This window comes from Papio anubis, chromosome X (assembly GCF_008728515.1).
Source record: "Papio anubis isolate 15944 chromosome X, Panubis1.0, whole genome shotgun sequence".
Lineage (NCBI taxonomy): Eukaryota > Metazoa > Chordata > Mammalia > Primates > Cercopithecidae > Papio > Papio anubis.
In genome coordinates, this window is record NC_044996.1 from 115,430,054 (window position 1) to 115,444,469 (window position 14,416).

The following is a 14,416-nucleotide window of genomic DNA, read 5'->3' on the forward strand; positions in this document are numbered from 1 at the left end:
TCTTCACATTGATTAATATGTGAAACTGTTCTGTGAATATATTAGAGTATTTCAAACTTTAGAAAAAGAAAGAATGATAGATTTTATCCAGTATCACCAGGAAGACTATGTAATATGCGGTCTCCAAAACCACTTTTTTGGTGGCAAATATTAAGTCAAAACAGGTGTCAACTGGCCCTGCTTCAGGCAAACCGAGATGTATAGTCTTCCTAAGTATCTTGCTCACCCTCTTTAAATCCATTGCTAAAATGCCAAGCTTGAAGGTAAAAGAAAGCAGAATCACTCTAACATGATCTCATTTGTTAAAAGATTATTGATCTGCAACAGACCTTATAGCATGTGTTGATGTGTTGTTTGGGTTCATGAAGAAGCAGACTTTGAAATAGAGTTAGGAGTACAAGGGGTTTGTGGGGGAGAGAGGGGGATAATGTTAGTGAAAGATGAAGGGGGAAGAATGGGAGAATGAGCAGGGAAAGCTCTCACAGTGTATTTCAGTTCTGCGACCTATAAAAGGAAGGGAGAGGAAATAACATTGGGCATGAAGAGACCATGACGCAGCTCTGCCAAAGTCTTAGCCAATCTAACGGGGAGCTCTGGAGCAAAGATTGCCTATTAAAGGAGAACTGTGTTGAACAGAAATGACAGGCTCTAGTACCCCTGCCATGCTCAGTCACTGGCTGGGGCTGCTGGAGATTTGCTGGCCTCAGATCAAAAGCTGAGGGAGATGGGAAGAACTGCACTCTTTGTAGCTGAATGGCGAGTTTTGTCTTGATGGATAATCTGAGTGGTGCACTTCCAGTGGCTGCCTCACGGCATATCAAAACCAATCTTCTTTGATAAATGAAGACACTGAAGTTCACAGGGATCTTTAAGGCACACATCAGGTACTACAACTTCAGTCTCTTGACTTCAGAGCTACTGCACCATCATACTGATACTTTGAAACTTTGAGATCACAGGACTTTCTGAGACCTCAAAATAATAAAACAATATAGCAAGCAAAAGACAGAGCTTAGAGGTGGACCTTGGTCTAACTAACTCTAAAGCCAATAATTTTACCACTAAGCAGGAAAGGGAGATAGAGAGAGGAACTTATTTGAGAAAATAAAGCCTTTCAAAGACAATATTGAGACCTTAAATCCAGTAAGGTGCCACTCACCTCTTCTTACTCTCTCAGTTCAGACTACTTTAGGGAAGGAGTGGTGAAAATACGTTTTGGGTTGTAAGAAAGTAGAATTACAAACTTTTGATATAAATGCCATTTCTTTTTTTTTTTTTTTTTTTTTTGAGACGGAGTCTTGCTCTGTCACTCAGGCTGGAGTGCAGTGGCCGGATCTCAGCTCACTGCAAGCTCCTCCTCTCGGGTCCACGCCATTCTCCTGCCTCAGCCTCCCGAGTAGCTGGGACTACAGGCGCCCGCCACTTCGCCCGGCTAGTTTTTTGTATTTTTCAGTAGAGACGGGGTTTCACCATGTTAGCCAGGATGGTCTCGATCTCCTGACCTCATGATCCGCCCGTCTCGGCCTCCCAAAGTGCTGGGATTACAGGCTTGAGCCACTGCGCCCGGCCCTGTAAATGCCATTTCTAATATAAAATGACTTACACCCCGAAAGAGGGGGTTGTATCCCCTTAGTCAGCCTCTGAGTATTATAAACTAGTAAAGGTCTTTCGAGAATCTGGTTTCTGGCGACTCTCCAACACCTCCACATCCACCAGTATTTGTTTTTTCAGAGTTGCTAGAGTGTGAGTAGACGATGTTCTATCAAAACTAATTCTTCCTGTGTGAGAGGAGCAGTTGAGATTCTAAGAGCTGACTCTGTAATTCCCTACTTTAACTTCTACAGAACTCACAGCTTGTTCACCTGTGTAGGTAGTCAGAGAACATCAGTATTTAACATAGGACAAGTAATATGTGTGAGAGAAAGACGTACAATCGTGTGTGTGATTGTGCGTGTGAACAGAATGACTCCCATAGAGATTGTAAATAGACTGCATTTTGAGTGCAAACTTCAATTTATGCTGATAGTGAATTTATTGAGTTTTATATTGAGAACTCTGATACCGAATTCAGGGTTAGTAGGAAACAGTGCTGAATTTGATTAGTCATGTTTGCAGGAGGACAGAAGGTGGGCTGGCAACATACATGTCACATATTAGCATTGCTCTGAGTCTTATGGTGGTAGGGGCAGGGAGGAGGGTGAACAGGATCATCAAAATGAACAAAGATCATTTAAGGAAAATTTGAATTCTTTCAGAGTATTTCCATTAGTTTTAGCTTGGTCCAAGCTAGGTAGAGTTCTGAACACCCTACCCCCAATTTAAGCAGAAAAGCTTACTTTTATCTATTTTAAGTCATTGGCCCTGCAAACGGTTTCATTTGAAAATTTTAAAGGGAGTTTTACTCTTTTACAATGAACACAATAGAAATTTTGAAAATGGCTGAATTAGAAGATCCTATATCTTTTCTGACTCTTAACACATGTGGCATTCTACCTACGAACCTGGGGAGAAATGCCCCTGCTTTCTCCACTTGACTCATTCAATATGAGAAACTAATTGTGTAATCTGAGGGAGTTGCAGGTAGGTATGAAGGTAAAAGAAGCATGAAGGTAAAAGAAAGCAGAACCACTCCAACATAATCTCATTTGTTAAAAGATTATTGATCTGCAACAGACCTTATAGCATGTGTTGCTGTGTTGTTTGGGTTCATGAAGAAGCAGACTTTGAAATAGAATTAGGAGTACAAGGGGAGACAGGGGGATAATGTTAGTGAAAGATGAAGGGGGAAGGAGGGGAGAATGAGCAGGGAACGCTCTCAGAGTGCATTTCAGTTCTGCGACATGTAAAAGGAAGGGAGAGGAAATAACATTGGGCATGAAGAGACCATGATGCAAGTCATGGGGCCTAAGCCCCATATTATAGCAGGTAAAGAGCTGCTGGCTTTCTTTATGAGTGAAGTCAGGTCTGGGAGGAGAGAGAAAAGAATTGAAGGTGCATTTGGTGTGTGAGACCGTGAAGAATGTGGCAGCTGCTGCAGGAGCTGTGTGAGATAATTGAGTAGAACCGTTCAACTGAACTACAACCTATTTTTCCCTTTATTTTTCAGGTGCTGATATTGGGATATCGAATTTTGGTTTTCTAAATAAATGAACTTTTATACTAACATGATTAAACATGAAGGTTTGATATGTGATTTTTAAAAAGATGAAATGACTGTTCTATTCATTTATAAATAGCAATCTTCTCAGCATAGTACCTAGCATACAGTAGGCAATAAGTATTTTTGAGTGAAAGGGAATAAAAGATAACCATGTTAATTGTCATGCAGTACACCTCAGTAGAAATCGCATTTATTCTTTAAGGACCAGCTATTTCAGTTTGGAAGCTAAACAGGTTAGAAAGGCTAAAATAAAAGAGAGAGAGGGATTGGATTCAAACCAGAAAACGTGGGTCGATGTTCCAAGTGGTAGATACTAGTAGGCCCATGTCTAAACCCCTTCCTTCCTCTAGATTCTGAATTCTGGAGTTTGAACATATAATATGCTTTGGCCAATGGGATGTTATCAGAGGCTTGGCAAAACACTTGTGTATTTCTGCTCATTGTCTTGTTCTTCTGCCATTGCCCAGAGAAGATGCCCAACCTCATGAATTGGAAGATAAAAGACACTGATACTATAGTCCTAAGTCTCTCCAGCCACTCTAGCCAAGGTCATCGTACATCAGCCATGAGTCAGTCAAACTTTAGACATATGAGTGGACTTAGCTGAGATACAGAGAGCTGCTGATAGATGGTCATCATATATCTGGGACCGCCCCAGATATATGGCCAAAAAATATTTGTTTTTGTATGCTACTGAAATATGGTGGTTGGTTGTTACAAAATATCAGTATGGCAATAGATTCCTAATATATTCCAACTTCAGCATTGTGATATATCGAGCAAGCCTTTTTACCTTCCCTTTTTGCCTCATCAAATTATTGCTGTGTAGATTAAATTAGAGAACAAACTATCTGTGGAAATTAATTTCAAAAAGTTAAAATATACTTCAAATTTAGTTTATTATCTTTTATTTTATTATATAGAAGTGGCCATGTAGCCCTATCTCCCTTTATATCCAGAGTTGATCTAAAGCTTCTCTTAATACTTTATGTAAAAACAGGACATTTCCCTTTCTCTTATCTGACAGGTGACAAATTATGGGTGTAAGTATACTCTTTTAGCAGAAGCAAACCACAGCTGTGGAGTATTCCCATCTTCTGAGAGTCAGTGATGTTTTACCATATGTTGGAATTGTTGCCAATGTCAGGCTTTGAGTAATGATCTGCTCGCTAGCCTTTGGTATTGTTGCAGTAATTCCATCTGGATCAATTTTGACCAGTAGTTTCCAAACTTTGTTTCATAAAGGTCCCCTTTTATTATCTTTGGACGTCAAAGAATGACCAACGCCAGTCAGAGCTTCTGGTCTGCATGAGAATATTCTATCTCTGAATTAATAAGATTTCAGCACCAAACAAAAAATATTACTCTTTCATGCACTCCTTTGAATAGAGGTGCCATTTTACTTAGATTTTAAAATAGTGAAATATATTGAAATATTTTTTTTAAAAAATATAAATGTAGGATCTTCATTACTACATACACATAATTCTTTGGGTGTTCAGAATTTGAATCCAAAGCTGTAAATGCAATTTTCACTGTCCGTTTTTGAGATTACATAGGACTGTTCTTATATACAAGAAAAGTCAAATAGAATCATTGAATTTTAGACCTACAGAGAATTTTCGAGAACCCTCTCTATGCACATAAAGTGCTAAGTCTCTAAGTTATTGCATGACATTGGAAAGTTTATAAAATTAGCAAGAGAACCAGTAAGAATTATAATGCTGGCCCTCTATTTCTTTACACTATTTTATGCAACCTTCCAAGATACCTAGAGAGGGGTCTCGAGGCTCTTTCTAAAAAACCTCTGTTAGCTGTTAGCTGGTATCCTGCCACTTCTGAGATTTGTTTACTAAATTCTAACCTCCAGTACCTGAAAATGTGAAAACAAACAAAAAATCATTTTGTCCATAAACGATATATCACTTTAGATTCTTAGCCATCATTTCCCTTTGGAATGAACCAAAGATCTGACTTTTATAACTCTAAAAACATCCTAATTTTCCATATTTTCTGGTTCTTTTCTTTGAATATGTTAGTTTTTCTTCCTGCATTCCGATAAGCCACCTTCTGCTCCTATCTATCCCCACCACCACCACCACCACACACACCAGCCTCTGCCCTAAGTTCGATTATTCAGCTATGCATTTTTCTTTGAACAGCCCATGAATTTCTGTGCTCCCCTACCCTCCTTTACCTAAGGAAATTTTCACAGATATCCCCACCCCTTTCCCCTGGGTTAGTACTATCTCCCAAAATTCATTCATGCATTTCTAACAATCTGCGAAACACTGACAGCTGGAATTCTGTGGATACTTCCAGTTCAGCAGATTTACAACCAACACAGTCACTATGCTGGTTTTTTTTTTTTTTGACAAAGGAATCTTCATTTCCTGGTGTCTCTGGTTTAAATCTTACCTGCAAGTTTCAATAGTTGCTGTCTCTCACCCCATAGATTGGATCTGTTGAGAAATTCTTCTTCAGGCCCACCCCAGACCATATGGTCACTTCCTCAAACCTAACTGATGAAAAATTCTTACCTAGTTTTGCTATCTCTGATCTCTCCCTTCCCTGCACTTGTCTAATACATTTCTTGGCAGGCCAGTGAAACCAGCTGTCCAAGCATGGGAGCCGAGGATCCACTGAGGTCAGGAGATGAGACTCATCCTGGCTAACATGGTGAAACCCGTCTCTACTAAAAATACAAAAACTAGCGGGCGTGGTGGCGGGCGCCTGTAGTCCAGCCATAGGCTGAGGCAGGAGAATGGCCTGAACCTGGGGCTGGGCTTTGCGTTGAGAGCCAGGGTGTTGCCCACTGCGCCAGCCTGGAGTGACTTTGTAGCGAGACTCAAGTCTCAAAAAAAAAAAACAAAAAACATTTCTTTCATATTAATCTTACTGAAGCATTACAATGTCACTTAAGCCTTCACCGACACACAAATTGTGATCTTACCTTTCTCTCTCTGTCTGAGTAGAGGAGTTAATTAATGTTATACATGTCCTGGTCCCAAACTCTTTTCTATCTTATTTACCACTGATTCAAAGCAACAATTTGTTGCTTCAGTTGTTCTGTGCTAGGCTTCAGCAGGCTATGACTCTCGGGTCAAATTCAACCTGCCAAGCCAATTGTTTTTGTATCGTCTACAGAGTGGTTTTTATATGACTAAATGATTGAACCTATATCAAAGGAAAAATAATATTTTTGACATTAAAAAATTATAGGAAATTCAAATTTCAGTGTCTATAAAAATCTTTTATAGGAACACAATTGTACTCATTTGTTTACCTGTTGTCTATGGCTGCTTTTGCACTTCAGTGCCAGAGATAAGTAGCTACAACAGAGATCACATAGCCCCCAAAGTCCAAAATATTTACTAACTGGCCCTTTACAGAAAAAAAATTTGCCAACTCTTTCTCTATGTGCCATTCTCTGAAAATGTACCTCTGTGCCCTTGTTCATACCATTTATCCTTGTTAAGAAAAAGTATCCAAAACTTAGAGATTAGATAAAAGAATGACCACCTGTCATTTAGATGTCATAGTAAAGCATTGCCTGACAGGCCCACTCAAGGATTATATAATTCCCTGGAGGATTGTGCCTTCGTTTGATTTACTGTTTACTGCTGATCAGGGTCCAGGTTCTAAAGTTACATGTTAACTTGTAAATTTCTATTTAGGAGGAAAGACTAGTCTGAAGGACATAGTTTTATTGCCCCGAAGTATATTAACTTTTTATGTATTAGCAAGTTCATTTCAGCATTTCATTTGACTTACTGACTGACTATATAAATCTATTTTTTAAACTCTCCTTTGAAGCATTTTTACCATCCTGATAAGTTTCTCATTAATGAGTTAACATTAACTCATTAATTAACATTAACATTAACTCATTAATTAACATTAACATCTTTAACACATGCTCGTTTCGTATTTGTAGGACATCATGTTTTAACCATTTTCCAAACTATCCTTTAACACACTGTTTGTAATTACCTGTGAATATCTCAAATCTTGGCCTCCAAGTACTGTGTCAAATGACACTTAATGCTGCCTGTGTTGATCACACTAGCTTAAATTGATCACTTTCACAGACTATATCTTGTTAGTGGTCATATAATTTCTCTCATAGGCCCTAATGTCTTTAAAGTCAAGTTAGTATATTTTTTATAAGACTGGATTCTCAAAACGCCTTGGTCATTGTAAAAATTCAACAATGTTTCTTAAATAAATGAGCTCAAAATGGATTTTAAAAAGAGGTTGAAGGAAAAAGAACGACAACAAATCAAACAAAAAAAAAACACACCAAAACATCATTCTTTATGTTAGAAGGGAAAGGGTAGAGAAGATAGTACAGGACAACAATACAGAGCATTTTAAGTGTTTTGCATAAGCAGAAAATGAGATAAAGAAGTATTCCTAGGTTGCAGTGAGCCAAGACAATGATAGATTGCTTGCATTTAGGGTATGTGGCTCTCTCCTCTTAAATGTCAGCAAGAATCTTGTACATGATAAGGCAGGTCTCATCCATGTAAATATAATTACCAACTTCTTGTATACTGAACATTGATGGAGCTGATTCCCAATGTGCATTCAGCATTACAGAGTGAATTTGCCCTGTCCTCATTTCTTCTTTTTAGAACAATTTTACAGCAATTAACTACTGAATAAAGGAGAATTAATGCTCCATCAAATCCATGGCTCAATATACTTTCTACTCAATAGTGCAGGTTTAGATCTAATGGATTCTAATATTTACTTAAATACCTAATATATTCTAAATGATATGCTGAGTGTTTTGCATTTTTAAAATTAATCACGCATTTGATTTTGGAAAAGTGTTAAGGCATTGAGAAATATGAGGAGAAGAAAAATTACCCATAATCCCACCTATAAAACTATTCTCAGTTAATCTTCATTGACAAGTCTTTGTAGTAGGCATTAACATCCTTATTTCATCAATTTTTTTAAGTTTATTTTTAATTTTGTGGGTACATAATAGGTGTATATATTTATGGGGTACATGAGATATTTTGATACAGGTATGCAATGTGAAATAATCACATCACAGGGGATGGAATATCCATGCCCTCAAGCATTTATTCTTTGAGTTACAAACAATCCAATTACATGCTTTAAGTGACTTTAAAATGTACAATTAAGTTATTATTGACTATAATCACTCTGTTATTTTGTCAATGTTGAAATTGAGATTTCTAGAAGCTCTAGGTTTCATTGAGTTTATGTTCTAATAAATTCAAGATTGTGGTATAGAATCGTAATACTTGATAAATCATTTGAGCCAAGTACCAACAAAGACAAGATACATGATTTTAGTGAAGTTTGCTATCAGGTCCTCCACTCTCCTAACTCTATATTCAACCACTTTGTGGCATGCAGCTTTCCAAGATATCCCTCAATTATCCCCAACTTCTGGTATTCACACTCTTGTGTGTAGGTAGGACACAATGACCTGCTTCTAATGATTAAAATGTAGCAAAGACAATGGATTATCACTTCCGTGATTAGGTTTCAGCAGGCAATGCCTTCCTCATTTCTGGCAATCTCTGTCTCTCTCTCTCTCTCACCATCCCAGCTACCTTGCTTTGAGTAAACAAACTGCAATGTTGGAAAGGCCCATGTGGCAAGAAACCTCTATTCAACAGCCAATGAGGAAATGAGGCACCAAATATAATCCCACAAGGAACTCAAGGAACTGAAACTGGCCGGCAACCATGTGAGTAAGCTCAGAAACATATTCTTTCCCAGCTGAACCTTCAGGTAAGACTGTATCCCCAGCCAACACCTTGATATAATTCTGTGATAGACCCTGAAACACAGGACCATGCTGAGCTCTGCCTAGATGCTTCAGAGACTGTGAAATAATAAATGTATGTTTTTTTAAGCCTCTAAGTCTTGGGATAACTTGTTATGCAGCAATAGATAGCTAATACACCCTCCTCATGCACAAACTTGGTGATACTCCTATTTCTCTATTCAATACAGTTGGCATTCAGGTTCACCTCCTTCTTCCAATAAGCTATTTCATAAAAGAATTGAATAATTCATTTAAATCAAGGTGTTAATAAATGATAGAAACCACCCTTACTTCATTCAAGTTATTTTTATTTTAACTGAACATGGGCTATTCGATGAAGAAATTGAATCTCCAGGGTTGGAATTTTAGGCATTACAAAAGCCAACAGGGCAATGGGTTTTTATCCTTTCCTGTCTGAGGGTTGACTTGTAGTGGGGTAGCTAGGGCCTCAAAGTGGTTTGTTTCTTCTAAAAGATAAAGGGCTGATTGCTCTAATACCATAGAGAATGTCGTGGAACTCCCTCTCAGTCTCTATGTTTGGGGTAACCTGGACTGGTTACACTGGAAACACTGAAGACTATGAGCCAAATGTAGGCTGAAGGTCAGAGAATGATTTATGTGTCAAAATTGAAGTGAGCATTTATGGAAGAAACATGCAATCCTTGGAAACCCTTAGTGATGTCTTTGAAATCCCCTAATGATGTCAAAGTACAAATCTCAGTGAAAGATCATATCTCTTTTGTCAACCCAATTTTGAAGGCTTCTATAATAGATACCCCTCAGTTCATGCTATACATGCATCCATAGGCTTGAATTCAAGTAATGTATTTTTATTAGGAACAACTGCAATATTATATGACTGGTTTCAAAGAATATTGCCCCTTAAAGAAAAATGTAAAATGTTGTAGTTCACCCATAATTTATGTTAGAAGATAAAAATTAATTCAAATCTATTTTGTATTTTCTTGTATTATAGTAACAAGCCTCTAATATTGACTTTATATTATATTTTACATATATCAAAAAAGTATGTTAAAGAATTTAAAATTTGCATGTATATTACTTACCTAAAAGGGACACTGTAATGACTCAAAGCCGAATATACATTTTACTGAGTCCGTGCATATTTGGGTATATTTTTAAAATATGAATATATTTAATAAACCTTAAAAACTCATGAATTGGGAAATACATGTAATTCTACACATGGTGAAAATAATGAACATAATGAGTAAATCTGATTCTAAGAAATAACGTTGGGCCGGGCGCAGTGGCTCAGGTGTGCAATCCCAGCACTTTTGGAGGACAAGGAGGGCAGATTGCTTGTACTCAGGAGCTGGAGACCAGCCTAGTCAACATGGTGAAACCCTGTCTCTACTAAAATACAAAAAATTAGCCGAGTGTGGTGGCACATGCTTATAATCCCAGCTACTCGGGAGGCTGAGGCAGGAGAACTGCTTGAACACGGAAGGCAGAGGTTGCAGTGAGCCGAGATCACGCCACTGCACTCCAGCCTGCTGACAGAGTGAGACTCCATCTCAAAAAAAAAAAAGAAAAAAGAAAGAATAACATTAATATTTTTATAAGGCACATCATATAGCTTATTATAAAAATGTGGTCACTCTTTAGAAATCATGTCTGACTGACATCAGAAAAATACGTTTTATCTCTGTTGGAGATTGCCACCAAACATTAATATTCTCTTTTCCATGGTGTAAAGGTATCAGTGAGAGGGAGCTGCCTGAGCGAGAAAACATTTCCCATGCCCTTCAGTAACCCGTGTCACATTAGAATCAGTTATGATATAAGTGGTGACGTACTGCTCAGATCTCCTTTTCAGATCTAAAGTATTTGCTTCCCCAGCTTCTAGAAGGACTGCTGGATGAAAGTTCTCAGCTGTATCACTCTCAGAAAACTGCCCTGAGCTGGAGCAAGCTGTCTTGCTCAATTTCACACCTCCTCTCCAAAGGCAGCCTGCGTCCAGTAATTTGTCTGTACAGACGTACAAATGACTAGCACCCTCGTTGCAACATGAGACAGCTATAAAGGACCATTTTACCTTCACAACTGCCCATGAGTGTTGGCTGAGATCTTTTTTGGAACTGCATCACAGCCCAATTTCTTCCTTTGCCCAATCCTACTTTCTTCCCTTCCCTTCCGGAAATGTTGATTCCAAAAGCACTCCCTAATAATATTGCTTCATGTTAATCTCCATCTACATCCTTCAGAACCTAAGCTACCATATATATTATCTAACAGAACATGAGCAGAAGGGATGAATGGCACTCCTGGGTCCATACCTTTAAGAAGCAGGAGGATATTCTACAAACTCTTTCCCTATGTTTGTTAACTCGATGTCAAGAAAACTCGGAGGCCTTAGAAGGTAGTGGAACCACAAGATAGAAAGAGCCCTTTCGTTAGTGCAAGGTAGTTTGGGATGATCAGGGACATAGCATTAGATTTTTAAGAGAGAGAGAGAGGAAATAAACTTCTATTGGGTTAAACCACTGACATTTGGGGATTTATTTGTTACATCATTTAGCATGGTTTATATTACTTTAAAAATACAGAAATTGGTTCTTTGAAGTAAGGAACTGGCAGTCTAATTATATCCCTGACTTAGCAGGCAGTTGGAGAGTGATGTGGAAACTGATATCAAAGGTTAGAAAGCTGGAGCCACACATATAATACAGTGGTAAAACACTAGGTGAAAGTGTTGCCTGTGATACCTGAGAAGGGAGATTAGGTTCCTACTGAGCCAGTGGCCCTAAGGGAGGTAGTGGGAAAACATAATATTAGCGTATGCTGGCTATCACTTGCTGTGTTTAACAGTTATTACACACACAAAATTGAACTCATACAAGAACTGGCTTGGGAGCAGAAATAAAAGGGAATAGAAAGACTCCAGAAATTTAGATCCCTACATGGCTAGAAAAGCAAATTGCTTATGGAGCTAAAAAGCAGAAGATAAAACTCATGAAGGTTTGAGCAACAAATGCCTGTTTGGACTTCTTCTTATAACAGAAGGAATCTATCCTGCAGCCAAGGCCAGATTATGAATGTATCCTTCTACTCAAGCCTTTTATTTCAGATGATCTCAAGGTGGTCGTAATTAAATTGAGACACTGACAAGAGGATAAGGAAATAAAGAGATAGATTAAGTATGAGAATTCTGTCTGGAAAAGAACTTTAAATGCAGTTACAAGCAAATTAGACAGATTAACAGCTAATCAACCAAAAGCCAATAAAGTAGTTGAAGGAATTGTATTGCCGAAAAGACTATCAATGAATGCAAGGGTCAAAGCCTTTGACTAATCAAAAATTAAAACTACTCACAGACCCCCAAAATTGCATAAGCATAAAAACAGTAATGAAATGTGTGCAACTCCCAAGGATGGCCTACTTAGTGCCTATGTTACATGAGTCCATTGAGGAAAATGAATAACAAAGATCCCCACAAAGAGTGGACCCACTGGACATATAAAGCAATGGTTAATGGAGTTCTATACAAAAAGAGAATCAAAGTCTAATCAAGAATTCTACTCACTTCTGGAGTGGAAGCCTGGAATCGTTATAAAGCTTGCCTGCCAAGATTTCCAAATTTCTATAAATCAGTGAACTTTCTGTATTTCCCATTCTTCTCTTTTCCAAATGTAATTTAAAAAAATTGATGTTTTCTGTCCTTGCTCTACCATTGTGTTCTGGAGGTAAGGGTGAGGCATAAAGTTCGTATTTTATTTCATAGGTATCTAGACAATGAGAAGCTACACCTATACTCGATGGAAAGGATAAATCTTTAGTCTTCCATGTAAGACTCAGCTAAATGCAGAGACTGGATGGGAATTTGAGTCGCCACCTATGTAGGCAGGTAAGCACTTTCTACACGTGGGAAAATGGATATACAGGGATATGTGGAGATCAGATAGGCTGACTATGATGGATGGATGGCTGTTCATCATAAATTGGGACTTCTATAATGCTGAGTTGTTGCTGGAGGCTGTCCAGTCCCAGTCTGTACCTTTCTAAACTTTCTGGCACACTCAGTTTAGGTGTTACCTAACGACTAATTCTGACGTACTGGAGAATGAATGGAAGTGATATGGCATTTCCATACGGATTCTTTAGCAATCAAGTGAGGGTGGGCTTCTGAAAACTCATACCCTGAGGCCCAGGGAATGGTAAAACTCCCAATAGAAAAATCCCAAGGATTATGTGTTGGCTGATTAGAATACCTCACCTGTAGTGATAAAATTTGAGTAAGTTAGGCCATTGAATATTTTCTAAACTGTTGAAGCAGCTAGCATTACATAACCCACTTAGATGCCATCTGTGTGTCATATCAATATATATAAAAATGGAATATTCACAACATGCTATGGGGTAAGTACTATGATCTCTCTCTTATAGATGAAAAATCTGAGGTTCAAATATATTAACTTGGCAAAGGTCCATAACAAGTTGAGAAGCCAGGATTAAAAATTGTTTTCCCAGTTTCAAAGCTTGTATTATTTTCTTCATATCATGCCAGTTTTTATTGAAAATGTAGAAATTGGAGGTGGAGCGATGTGGCTGAATAGAAGCCTCCACTGATTATCCTCCCCATAGGAAGAACACATTTAACAACCGTCTACACAAAAAAGAAACTTCATACGAACCAAAAATCAGGTGAGTGATCACAGTACCAGGTTTTAACTTAATATCACTGAAAGAAACTCTAAAGAGGGTAGAAAAGACAATCTTGATCTGCTGGCACCATCTTTTCCACATCCCCTGGCAGTGGCCTCATGGCATGGAGAGAGAATCTGTGCACTTGGGGGAGGGAGGGCATAGTAATTGTGGGACTTTACATTGGAACTCAGTGTTGCCCTGCCATAGCAGAAAGCAACACTGAACAGAACTCAGCCACTGTTCACAAAGGGAGCATGTAGACCAGCCCTAGGCAGAGGGGAATTGGCCATCCCAGTAGTTGGAACTTGAGATCCAGCAAGCCTTGCCACTGTAGGCCAAAATGCTCTGAGGTTCTAAATTAACTTGAAAGGTAGTCTATACCACAAGGACTGCAACTTCTAGGCAAGTCCTGGTGCTGTGCTGGGCTCAGAGCCAGTAGACTTGGTGAGGGGGCATGTGATCTAGTGAGACACCACCTGGTCAAGAAAGTGCTTGTGCCACACCTCCTCCAATCCCAGACAGTGCAGCTTGCAGCTCTGAAGAGATTTCTTCCTACTTGGGAGAAGAGAGGGAAGAGTAGAGAGGACTTTGTCTTGCAACTTGGATACCTTCTAAGCCACAGTAGAATAGGCAGAGTTGTCAGGCCCCTTTCCAGGCCCTAGATCCCAGACAACATTTCTAGACACACTCTGGGCCTTCTGGAAACCTGCTGCCTTGAAGGGAGGGTCTCAGTCCTGGCAGGACTAAACACCTGCTGAATCAGGAGCCCCTGG